At 35.1% G+C, this 13353-nt stretch overlaps 1 protein-coding gene across 1 annotated transcript in view; it reads left to right on the top strand.

The window, feature by feature from the left end:
• Window positions 1-13353, top strand: part of COG5 (component of oligomeric golgi complex 5) — a 240196-nt gene that overhangs the window by 64241 nt on the left and 162602 nt on the right. The window lies entirely within an intron of this gene.

Here is a 13353-nt window from a genome sequence, read left to right as displayed (position 1 = left end):
CTCTCCACTGCAGAGAGATGCAGTGCATTCACTAATTTTGATTGGTCAGTTGTGTTGAGCTTAAATTGTGCTTCATATGTATAGCAGGGATTTTTCCCCCTCACTGTTTTATATAAGGATGCTTTTTTGAAAGGCTATATTTATAAGTGGTTGTATGTTGCTCTTAAATAGAACATGAGTAAATTAGTCTTTAAAAATGTGTATTCTATTCTGGTTAGTTGTTCACTTATGCTAAACATTAAAAAATACAGGGAGATGGCAGGGGGAGGGGAGCAAGAAAATTATATAGTAAAATGTATGTATTCTTTTTAAAGCCTTGGATAATTGCACTTGAAAATATTTTAGTTGTGTATGTTTTTGGGTGAGATTCTTTGTTCTACACATAGAAAGCCACTGCATCTTTACTGTGAACCACGTTGAATTTCAACTAGTTTGTTTGTATTCAAGTCCTCTTCTCTGTGTATTCCAAATTGTTGTGAGTATATCAAGGTGTTAAACATTGTTATGACTGCAGTATTCATTCACTTCATTCATTCATTCAAAATATTAATAAGGCTTGATCTAAGGTGGCTATACCTTAAACTATTTTGTTTTAAATTCCATTGCTATTTAGCATAGTCTTAGTATGTAAAGATTTAATCATGTACATTACTTTTGAGGTTACTACTCAGTCTTCACCTCTGGTACCTCGTTCTGTTCAGTAGTTACACAGATCATGTGCCATAATATTTTATTTCAACTGGCTATCTTTCTGTTTTTAACCTGGGTACTTAGAGTTGATTGCTGTGCTTTAATATCATATGCCGCTATATGCTAATGTTATTGGGTAAATATATTGGTAAAGGAAAAAGGAAGTTAATTACATGTCTTCATAAGTTATAAAGCTAAATTATTTTAAGATAGATATGATGTCAGAAGAATAAAAACAATGGTATAAGTAATTTAAAATATTACTTTAAAATTAAATTTCTATTAACTGGTTACTTATAAATAGTATTCTATTTTCAATATTGAGGAAACCTTTATTGAGAAAAACTTTTTGTTTAGACTTGAGTATATAAAGTGGCTGGATTCTATATCTGTTAACAAAATAGAAGACATATTGCAAATGATTGAATTATTAGGCTATTGATCACCTATTTCCATTATTTCAGGAATATTAGTGATACTCATTTTTTAAAAATGTATGCCAGATTTTTAATTTTTAATTGGAATTGTTCTTTATAATTTTGACAAATCAGTATACATTTTAATAATCTTCCATTGCTAGTGTTTAAGCTCTTAGAGGCTGGCTGAGTAGTATGAGCTGTGAATTGCATTTTCATAGAAATTGAGAGTAACGTGGTGGAAAATTGTGTCGTGAATTTCTAAAATTTTCTGCACAGCGTTGGGTGGCAAAGCTTTGGTAATGATAAAAATTAAAATAGTATGCTACTTTTCATGAATTTTGAAAATTGGAGAAAAAATATTGTTAGAATGCCAGCCATGTTGAAAGGTAGCATGTGTGTGCGCTGCGTGCACAGCGCGCACACTCACACACACACACACAATATTATTAAAAGCTTAAAATTAAAACCAGAGAGCATTAGTTGAAACTTGTGGTAGAGATGAGAAGTTATTAACCTGATGAAATACGTGTAGTGCTTTTTTTGCCAAAGAATTCAAGTATTTGCTAACATTTATCATCAAAATATTCCCATGAAGTAGAGTAAACAAAGGCACAGAGAAGTTTAATGACTTCAAAAAGTCTAGATATGTTAGTAGCAGAGCCAGTGTTAAGACTCTGCAAACCCCTCTCTACCTATAGCTTCCTCCTTTCTCTTTGGAAAATTCTGAAGGTACTTGGAACTTAAAATTGGATGCTTTGGGTTTAGTCACTAGTTATTAGTTATATGACTTTTGGCAAGCTAAGCATTCTCTAGGTCACAATATAGCTTTGCCTTTTTTAAATTGAAGTATATTTCTGTGCTTTGTTTAGCTCTCTCTGAAACAGTATTTCTGAGTTATATTCAGACCATTTTGAAAAAATAAATTGGGAATCTCTGTAAGAAATAATGACAGCAAAAAATTTCAGGTCTAAACAATGCTTTTTATTGTCTGTGCAAGTGACTTGGGGTTAAGGGTATACAAGATGTCACAAATAAATTACTTTTTATTGCATACAATGCTTAGTATAGTTTTCTTTATAAAAAGTACAAATTAGTTTGGTGATGATAAGATTCTCTGATTTCTTAGCAGGATAAGTCTAAATTCCTTTGTTTTTAATAAAAAATGAAAGTATCTAAACCCCTGAATTGAGAATCCGATTATATTATTTTCACACACAAAAAAATCAAATGACAAATGTCAACATTTACAAAGGTTCTTATTTCCATAGCAACAAATTTTCACAGATTTGCATTTAATATATTTTGTATTCATATAGGATGCCAATTTTGAAAAATATTACAGTTGGTGATTTAAAACCAGATGTTATAAAATCATTTTATAGATTACTTATTAATTAGTTAATTACCTGGGAAAGCAATTTAACTTTCCTAGTGTTAGCTGAGCAACGAATGTGAATCTGACCCTCAAGTATCTCTATTAAAATCCTTTTTCACAAGTTGTGTTTTTGTTTTAGTTATAAATATTTTGATAGGGGAGTCTTTGATTTTTAATTTTATGTATTCGCCCCCTTAAGTTAGGACAACTCCGAGTATAAGAAAGTTATTTATTGTTCACATTTACATTTCAGTATTCATATCACATCATTCTTAGCCAGCTTGTGTCTGGTTCTGCTGCTACATTTTTGGTGATGCTGAATTTGTAAGTGAAAAAACTCAACTTTGTGAAATATTGGAATTAACCACAACTGAAAGTGCTTTGAAACTATTTGCGAAGTATATATGCAAAAACGGTTTCTAATTGCTGGAAAACCACTTTTTAAGTTGTATTGCTTCAAGGGTACTTTTTCAATGAATACTTACCATAGCTAACTCTCCACGCCCTCTGATACTGGAGGCCAAGGTAGAAAGGAGTATTTCTGTTTAAAGCCAATTCAAAAATTTCATTTGAAAAAATAAAAAAAAATAAAAAATAAAACAAAAACAAATTTCATTTGGCTTTTCAACTTAAAATTTCTTTCACAACAAATGTTTTACCAGAAAAATAGAAATGGACCGTCTGCTGAAACCTCCATCAAGTGGGGAGTAGCCAAGGTAGGAGAGAATCAACAACATTGATGATTCATCGTCTATAAGAGAATAATTGAAAACTGATTGTAACTGGATAAAGGACATGCATCAGAATTGTATACTCTTAATTGAAAAATTCGCAAAGCAATCCTCCTCTTCCTTCCCTACCTTACCTAAGTTGGGCATTTAAAATTTTCCATTTTATTTTTCACAGTATGTAATTTTAAGTCATCTGTCAGCATCACATATGTTATAAAAGTAAATACATGGTATTTCTTTTCATTTTTCTCATCTAAACCTACATTTTGGACCCTGTCTCTATTACTACTACTTTTGTTTTCCCCAATATATTACTGCTTTCTAATCTCTGTCTTTTGTCCTGCTGTTGGCGTGTTTTCTTTAGGGCCTTGTCCAGATTATTACCACCCCTGCCCCCAATTTTCTGGCTTACTCTTTTGATTGCCTTACACCCTTTTTTGCATCTTTAAATATTATAGGTTTTGTTGTTTTTCTCTTATATTTCCAAAGAAGTACACAAACATGTCTGTGCTTTTTATTCCCCCACACTGGTTCCTCTTTCTTTTCTGTTGCTTCTTCATTTTATTCTTGTAATTCTCCTATTGTAGGTTATTATGCAGAGTCAAATTCATTTCTGTGTTCTGAAGCTGAGTCAGTTGATTATTTAGATTATACATTTAACAGAGCTATGGCAAATCCCCTCTTCTGTGCTGTGATGAATCCTTTGCTCTGGTGGGAGATGTAGCTGAATGGCAGTCTATGAAATAGTAGTCTCTTATTGAAACTAGTTAGACACATAATGCTTTTGTAAGAAGGCTGCCATTCTTTATGTGTAGAGCCAGAGAACAGAAGAATTCCACTATAAACTCAGTAATTCCACGGTACTGCATGGGGCATCCATTTGGGAAAATGGATGCATTTTGAGTTTACTAATAATAGTTAAAGTCTATGCTCACTGGTGATTTTCTTTTACTAAAATACTGCAGTGTATCTTCAGTTACTGCTACCTTCTAGTCCCCATTTAGGGGATATACTGTCTATGAAAAGTCTTGCTAATATCTACAAAAACTTCTGTGATTTTGGCTGATGTTGCAGAGGATTTATGGATCAATTTGGGGACGTCTGACATCTTAACAATACTGAGTCTTCCAATTTATGGACATGGTATCTCTACCATTTTTAGGTCTTATTTAATTTGTTTTCTCAGTGTATCATAGTATTTAGCTTATAGACCCTGCACATATTTTGTTATATTTATACCTAATTATTTTATATTTTTAGTGCTATTGAAGTAGTACCCAATTTTTAAAACAAAATTTCAATTGCTTAGTTTTAGTGTATAGAAATACATTTTTTTTTGCATATTGACTGTGTATCCTGCAATTGTACTAAACTCGTGTATTAGTTTTGAGAACTTTTCTTGTGAATTCTGTGGTATTTTCTATATGATTAATGTCATCTGCAAATAGAGACAGTTTACTTCTTCTTGAACCATGTGTAACTTTTACTTCTTTTATTGCCTTATTGTACTGCCTGCACCTCTGGTATTAGATTTGATAAAAATGTGTTGGGAGAAGCAATCTGCCCTCTGCCCTGAGTATCCCTAAAGGCCTGGGGCATGCTGGGTATTGCTGGGCATGCTAAGAATGAGAAGACCTGACTGCTCTTGGTCCATTTCTCAGGGTTGTGTTTGAACCTAGCAACCTTGAGGAATGCAATAATTCCTCAGACAAAGAGCAGACTTGCTTCTGCTTATTATAAAAATGGTTTATTGTCCAGCCTAGTGTTCTTCAGCTGTGATAAAAACCCACTGTATCCAGAGTATACATCTAGGCCCCTCTGCCAGGAGGACTTGGATGGGACGGTGAACTGTCACTGACCTGATCCCTCATACTGCTTGCTGTATTTTGGGTCATTCGCCACTGATCCAGATCTCTTAAGTCTTCTGCCAGCATACATGACAGAAATAAGCTAGCTTCATAGCTTGCAAGTAGGGTAAAATCCTAGACCCTTCACTATTTTTGACAATTTGGCAACAAGGACAGGATGTTGACTGAAAATGGCTTCCTATGAAAGAGAAGACAAGGGCCCTTGTGGGCGGGTTTCGAGGATATGAGATCCAGCAGCGAGTACTCTTACTTAAGTGGTGGGCTAGGAGATCCCCTGGTGACTTCCCTGTAAATGAGTTTTTAGAGGCTAAGCAGTGAGAGAATTAAGCAAAGCTACCCAAATGGTACTTGGGTTGTTGGTCACACTCTAGGCTGTAGGAAGAAAGACTTACTACATCAATGAGGCAGCAGAGCTCTGGGGCTAGGCAAAAGGCAGTATGGCTGTAGCTGCTGAATCAGGGGCTCCACAAAGCCAAAATAAAAGGCATCAGCATTGAGGATGCAGAGCGTTTGGTAGACTGAATACATTATAAGTTCATTTGTTGAGTCCAAATAGGCAGTCACCTGAGATTAAACGTAGATACAGAGTCTTGCTGATTGGTCCAGAGCTACTCATTCCCTTTGTGCCCTCTGATTCCTCTCTCCTCCTCTGCTGTAACATCAGCTCCTTAAAATATAGGCCAAGTATGGTAGAGGACCTCAAGGAAGGGGAGGAATTCAGACTTTTACAGCTGTGTTGGATAGAGGTGCCCAAGCACCATCCAGCATCCTGTGGGGAGAAAGCATGGTAGGAAGCAGGAGGCTGAAACTGAGGACTGCAGGGTGGAGCTGCTGCAGCATGCACAAGGGCAAATTAAAGACCCCTAGGCTCAGGGGCTTAAAGGAGCTCGGAGGCAGGAAGGAGAAAGCGGCACTGACCCTGCGGCGTCAAGCCAAGCAGAAGAAAGAAGAGCCTCCCACCACCTCAGCCCTCTTCTGCAAATTGGCCTCCTGCACTTCCCTGTACTCCCCCTGCTCACAAAATAATGTCATCTCCTGGGAGCTATGTCTGTAGTCCCTTTTGTGTATGTGTTAAATTACTTGGTTTGTGTTCCTGCAGTGGGGGAACACTCAAATTGAAGAAAAGGAAAGTGTGGGCGGAGCCTCTGGGTTTATCCAGTATACTGTTCTGGCTTTCTCTGCCAAGTGTATACTTGGTATTGACGTTTTTTACATGCTTATATTGTGAATGCTTATGAGTTCACAGAAGAGTCTCCCATTCATGGGCTCTGGCATGTCCCCTCCCCAGTGATCCAGCACAATATATCATCCCAGGAGGAAAGAAAAAACCCACAGCTTTAGTTAGACTCTGTGGCTGCTGAAGAACTCAGGCCATTTCTTAGTACAGCAGTGCCACCTGCCTGACCCAGCTACCAAGTGCACCTCTTTTGAACACGCCTACTGTTAAGGTCTTGTTAAAACCAAACACCTGTCCCATAGATGCCTTGTGACTCTCTCACTGATGACACCATTTTGAGGAAGGTTAACTTGTTCTTGAATACTGATAAGGAAAGGGCCCAATAGACTTCAATGATCAAATGAAAATAGTTTGTTCAGGGGCCCAGCTGGCCCTGGCTTTGCATGAAGGGGTGGAAGCGAACCCTTTTGGGGAAAACCTTGTCTTTCATTCCACGAACCACTGGCTCAGTGGTGCCCTTGATTCACAGAAGTTCCTCTAAGTACCAGGGCCTGGTTCATGATAGTTCGGCCAAGTTAAAGTTGATGGTATCCATTGTGCTGCGGCTGCCGTCCAACCTCAGTGCCGGCTGCAGGAAACCCAGAGTGGACATGATGCCTCCACTCCGTTCTTGTAGCTCTGACCACTGCTCTCCTTGATTAGCATTCTTACATTTTTCCTGACTCTTGGGCTGTTGCCTGAAATATAGCCTTTAGGTGTACCACTTATAAGGTAGATTAAGGACCAGTCTCTTTGGGCCTGCAAACTGTGGAAACAAATTGCAGCCACTGGTCAGTTTGGGTCATGCAAGCCTGTGCATCTCAACTGCTGCTGTTTCTACTTGGATCCATTATCAAAAATAGCAACGTATCATCATAATATACTGAGTAACCGTGATGCTCTGGCTTTCAGGAAAGAGGATTTCTCCATGTCACTGCCCTACTTCCACTTCTAGTGGAAGTCCTTTCCTCCCCTAGGGCTGCAGGGTTTTTTGCTGTTTCCTTGTCCTAGCTCGAATGGGTTTTCAACAGGGTTCAGAAAATGAGAGAGTTTGTTGCACTCCATCAGTGGTTTTAGGCTTTTGTTCCCACTTGTGTTAGACATGGTAGAAAGGATCCAGGCTGCCCTCCATGCCTTTCTCTCAGTGGCTGCTGTTCTCCTCTCCAGGCCTGCACCACCAGGGATGCTTTGTCAGGCCTCTCACTCTGTACCTGGTCTTTTTTTGTGCGAACCAGGTGAGGTCTGTGAAGAAGAACCTATGAATGGGTATACTGCCTTCCCTTTGTGTTTGTGACCTCCATGAGTTCTGTATTTTCTTTGTAGCACACATTCAGCCTTTAGCAATTCTTTAACAATTTTAGCTGAACTATTCTTACTGGTGTCCAGTACTGTCTTACCCAGGTGCTCAGGTGCTCATGTCCCCTCCTGTCCTTCAAGGTAACCTCTATTTCCTAAGTTTGAGTTGATTGGTTGCGTTACAACCTCAGCTTTCCCAGCAGCTGTTTACCATGATGATATAGATTAATTCCATGACCCTACTTGGTCATGGTACATTACCCTTTTAGATACTGCATGATTTTATTTGCAGTTATTTTGATGAAGTATTTTGTCTCTGTTTTTAGGAGGGTATTGGTTTGTCTTTCTTTTATTGTAATGTTTTTGTCTGGTTTTGGAATCAGGGCAATAATGTTGGAGTTATTAAACGAGTTGAAAAATGTTTCTCCCTTTAGTTTTAAGAAAGTTTAAGATCAGAACTAGTTCTTACTTACCTATTTGACAGAATTTAATACAGCATACATGTGAGCCAGGAGGTTTTATGTTGCCTCAGGCTTCTAATTACAAATTAAAAAAATTTAATAGGTAGTAGATTCCGGTTTTCTATTTTTCTTGTGTCTGTTTTAGTGATAAGTATCTTTCACGTATATTGTTTTATCACTTAATCTGCCAAAATTATTAGCATAAATTTGTTTTTAACATTTTCTTATTACATTTTAATATCTGTGGGATAGGTACTGATACTTTCCGTTTCATTACTGATGTTGGAAATTTGTATCTTTTTTCTTGCTCATTTTGCCTAGAGGCTTATCAGTTTTACTATATTTCAATTTTTTAATAACCAGCTTTCATTTTCATCGTTCTTTGTGAACTGTGTTCTTATTGTTCATTTTCCGTTTTATTGATTTCTACACTTACCTTTAGTATTTCCTTTCTTTTACTTTGGTGAAAGTTTCTTTAATAGCTTTAAATCCATTTTTGTCAAATAATGTACTCAGTATGGCTTTACCTACATCCCACAAATTTGATTGTGTTTTATTTTATGTCACTCAGTAGGTTCTCTAATTTTCTAATTTCCATTATATTTCTTTGCTGACACATGGGTTATCTGAAAGTGTTTTTCAGTTTCCAAATATTGGGTGATTTTTCTAAATTTTGTTAGTGATTTCAAATTTAATTCTGTTAGGATCAGAGAACATATTCTGTACACTTTCAGTTTTTAAAAAATATTTCAGTTTATTTAATGACTCAGAATATGTGCTCTTAAAAATAATGTTTTCTCCCATTGTTTTGGGCATCGTGTTCTATAAAATGTCAGTCGTCAGTTCGATTGATAATATTGTTCAAGTCTTTTCTTGCCTTACTGTTTTTTTCTTTATTTGTATTATTAGTCTTTTGCTGAAGGTAACTTTTAACTGAAAGAAGAGATAGGAAGTTCCCAACTATAATTCTGAATTTATCTATTTCTCCTTTGACTTTTTTCAGTTTTTGCATCATGTATTTTTATTGGATGCATGCATATTTAAGTGCATTATGAATTATATGTCTTTATTCCCAGTAGTATTGCTTGTTCTGATGTCTGCTTTGTCTGATATCAATGTAGCTATGCCAGGTTGTTTTGATATGGTTTACATCATATATATTTTCTCAGTCTTTTATTTTTAACCCTTTGTTTTTATTTTTAAGGTGTGTTTTCTGTAGATAATACTTTGTTTTTGCTTTTCTTCCATTCTGATTTCTATCTTTTAATAGTGCAGAGCATTTACATTTAATATAATTTTCCATATGGTTAGGTCTCAGTCCTCCACATGGCATTTTTTTTTATTTTTCATTTTTCATTTTTATTAAGTAGAATTGTTACAATTTGACTGCACATATACAATATATTGCATATAATACATTACACAATATACTGCACATTTTAACAAATTTACATATATGTACCGTTCATTGTTTCTAAGAATGTTTAGAGCTTTAGCTTTTTAAACGTACATAGTTATCAAAGGAATGAAGCCAACCACAAAATAAGAATTAATTCATAAAGAAAAATACCCCTGCTATTAACAGCAACATTCTTTATAATTACCAAGGTACGGAAGCATCTTAAGTGTACATCAATAGATGAATGGATAAAGAAGATGCAGCATATATATGTAATGGAATACAACTACCCATAAGAAAGAGGGACATTTTGCCATTTGTGGCCTTTTATTCGCTTTTTTTTTTCTTTTCACTTCAAAAACCAGAATTTTATAACTGGCGTAAACATTTCCATTGCATCAAAAACAACGAAGTACCTAGAAATAAACTTAACCAAGGAGGTTACCTATACTCCTAAAAACTGTACAACATTGATGAAGGAAATTGAAGATGATATAAAGAAATGGAAAGATATCTTGTGCTCTTGGATTGGAAGAATCAACATTATCAAAGTGCACGTGGCATGTGTTTTATGAGTTCTTTTTTTCATATTTTCTTCCTTTTCTACTTCCTTTTGGTGAGGAGTTTCTGCTATTCCGTTTTGCTATTCCAAACAGAATAGTAAAACTGGAATAGTAAAAATGACTATTTTTAGTCATTAATGAATAAACAAAATGGAAGAGTAGTCTATTGGTTTATTAACTGTGTCTTTTAGATTTTTTTTTTAACATTTTTTATTGATTTATAATCATTTTACAATGCTGTGTTAAATTCCAGTGTTCAGCACAATTTTTCAGTCACGCATGGACATATACACACTCATTGTCACATTTTTTTCTCTGTGAGCTACCATAACATTTTGTGTATATTTCCCTGTGCTATACAGTATAATCTTGTTTATCTATTCTACAATTTTGAAATCCCAGTCTATCCCTTCCCACCCTCCGCCCCCTAGATTTCTTATTTTAGTGATTCCTTTAGATTTTATGATACACATAGTTAACTTACCACAGTCTTTTTATGAGTAATAGATCATATCACATATAATGTTAGATCCTTACTTATAATATCACTTCCTTCGGCTCTCTTCCATCTTACGTGCTATTTTTAAAAAAAGTTTACTTCTACTTACATTATAAACTTCATAGTAGATCATTACTATTTTTGCTTTAAACAGCCAATTATCATTTAAATACATTTTAAAGATAGTTTATATTTATGCATATATTTATAATTTTTGACACTTTCTTTTTGTACATCAGAGATTCTGGTGTTTTCTTCTAATCTGAAGAACTTTGACTTTTTTTTTGTAGTACAGGTTCTCTGGCAACAAAGTCTGCTTTTGTCAAAGATGCGTTCCTTACATCTTCATTTTTTACTCGTTTTCACTTTATATTAGAGAACTATATTGACCTTTTTTCATCATTTAAAAATAATTTTGTTGTTTTCTGTATACATAGTTTCTGATGAGAGGTCTGTAATCGATGTTATCTCTGTTTATTGCTATGTCTTTTTACCTCTGGCTGTTAAGATTTTATTTCATTGTTTCCATAGTTTTTTTTATGATGTACCTAGATGTGGTTTCTTTGTGTTTGCCTTCCTTTGGGTTTACTTATATTCTTGGATCTGTGTTGTTGCTACTGCTTCTGCTGTTTGTTGTTTGGGGATTTTTTCATCAAATTTGAAAAAAATTCCATTCTTCAAGTACTTTTTCTTTCTGTCATCTTTTCTTCTGGGACTCTGATAACATGTACTTTTGCTCTTGGTATTGTCCCACATATTATTAAGGCTCTGTTTGCTCATGTTTTGTAACTTTAGTTTGGGTAGTTTTGTTGGCTCTGCTTTTAGGTTCATTAATCTTCTCTTTCATAATGTCTGATCTGTACTGAGCCCTCTCAATGAATTTTTCAGTTCAAATACTGTGGTTTTCAGTTCTGAAAGTTTTATTTGATCAATTTTTTTATAGTTTCCATTTTCTCTTGTGTTCATATTTTTTTTTAAATCAGTGGACATAATTAAAATAGGTATTTTAATTTTTTTTAATTTAATTTATTTTTTAATTCCATCATCTTTTTGCACCTTGGTATTTCTGATAATTTTTGATTGGATACTGGCCTTGTGTTTGAACATTGTTAATGGATTTTTTTTTTTCTTTTTGGTCTTTCTTTAATGACAATTGTACTTTGTTCCTTCAGGTAGTCAAGTTACTTGTGGATCAACTTGATTCTTTTGAGATTTGTTTTTAGGCTATTTTGGGCAGCTTTAGAGGAACCTTTACTCTAAGACTAGTTTAGCCTTACCATTAAGGTATAATCCTTCGTAGATCCATAACGAATTGTGTTCAATGCTATCTACTCATTTTGGCTTTCTAAGCAGGAATATCTTGGGGTGCTCTCTCTGTGAGCTCTGAGAGTTGATCAGTTTGCAGGCTTTCTGGTAGTTCTTTGCCTGGCCTCTTTGAGTCTTTCCATATTTATGTATAACATAATAGTCCTTTGAAGACTCAAGAACCCCTATGTAGAAATTTCTGAAATTGCTTTTTTCCTTAGCTTGCTTTTTTTCTGCCTCAGCTGGCTGCCTCAGCCTTCCTTAACTCAGATTTGTCCCTTCAACTCGTCTAGACACATTATGCTTTACTAAGGTTTTCTCTTGTGTTGTAGGGGAATGTGTACGTAGGCAGAAAGCCTGGACAGTTATAGAGTTCACTTCATTTATTTTCCAGGGATCACAGTCTTGCACTCGCTGTTGTCTAATACCTGAAAATAGTATTTTCATAAACTTTGTCCAGTTTTCTAGTTGTTGGGGTGAGTCCTGTACCAATTACTCTCTTGGGTAATAAGCAGAAGCTCCAAATTTGCTTTAAAAACTAAATATCCTTGAATTTCCTTTAGTGATTAATTATGAACCATCTTATGGCATACCTTTCATTGCTGTCTTAAAATTATTAAAATCTTTGATTTTTACTTTTTATGCCTAATTTCTTAAGTTACAGTCTAATAATAGGCTGATAATATTTTGTGTCATGTAATTCAGATTCTTTGCACTTAAGATATTTGCCCAGCACAATTTTCTTTTGTAAGTACCTCTATTATTTTTTTTTCCCTATTGGAGAAAAAGATAACACTGTTGGAGAAGAGATCATACTGCTATATAGATTGATGCTTTTGCGAATTCATGTCTTCTAATCTCTAGTCATTTCCTCGCCTCCCAGGTGCTATAAGATAGACCAGGGATTGACAGATCCCTTTCTGTGTAAAGGGCCAGATGATAAATATTTAGGCTTTCTGGGACACATATAGTCTGTGTTGCATACTCTTCTTTGTTTTATTTTCTAACTGTTTAAGTGTATAAAAACTATTCTTAACTTGAATGTTTGGTCCAAAGGCCTTAGTTTGATCACCCTTGACATAGACCATCACAACTTTGTTCAAGGAACCGTCCTCTCTCTCAGTTTTACCAAAAGACCTTCCTTTCTTCTTCGTTGGAAAAACCAGGCTTGTCAACTTCTTGCTTCCTGTTTATCCCATCTAAAAGTTTATCAAGTTCTTTAGTACAACTTAATAAGAACAACAATAAAAAAAAAACCCAATCCAAAAATGAGCAGAAAACCTAAACAATCAATTCTCTAATGAAGACATTAAAATGTCCAATAGGTACATGAAAAAAATGCTAAATATCATTAATTATCAGAGAAATGCAAATCAAAACTACCATGAGATATCACCAGTTAGAATAGCCATCATTAAAAAGTCCACAAATGATAAATGCTGGGGAGGATATAGAGAAAAGGGAACCCTCCTACAGTGATGGTGGGAATGTAGTTTGGTGCAGCCATTATGGAAAATAGTGTGGAGGTTCC

This window comes from Camelus dromedarius, chromosome 7 (assembly GCF_036321535.1).
Source record: "Camelus dromedarius isolate mCamDro1 chromosome 7, mCamDro1.pat, whole genome shotgun sequence".
Classification (NCBI taxonomy): domain Eukaryota; kingdom Metazoa; phylum Chordata; class Mammalia; order Artiodactyla; family Camelidae; genus Camelus; species Camelus dromedarius.
This window is presented reverse-complemented; position numbering and strand designations above follow the sequence as displayed.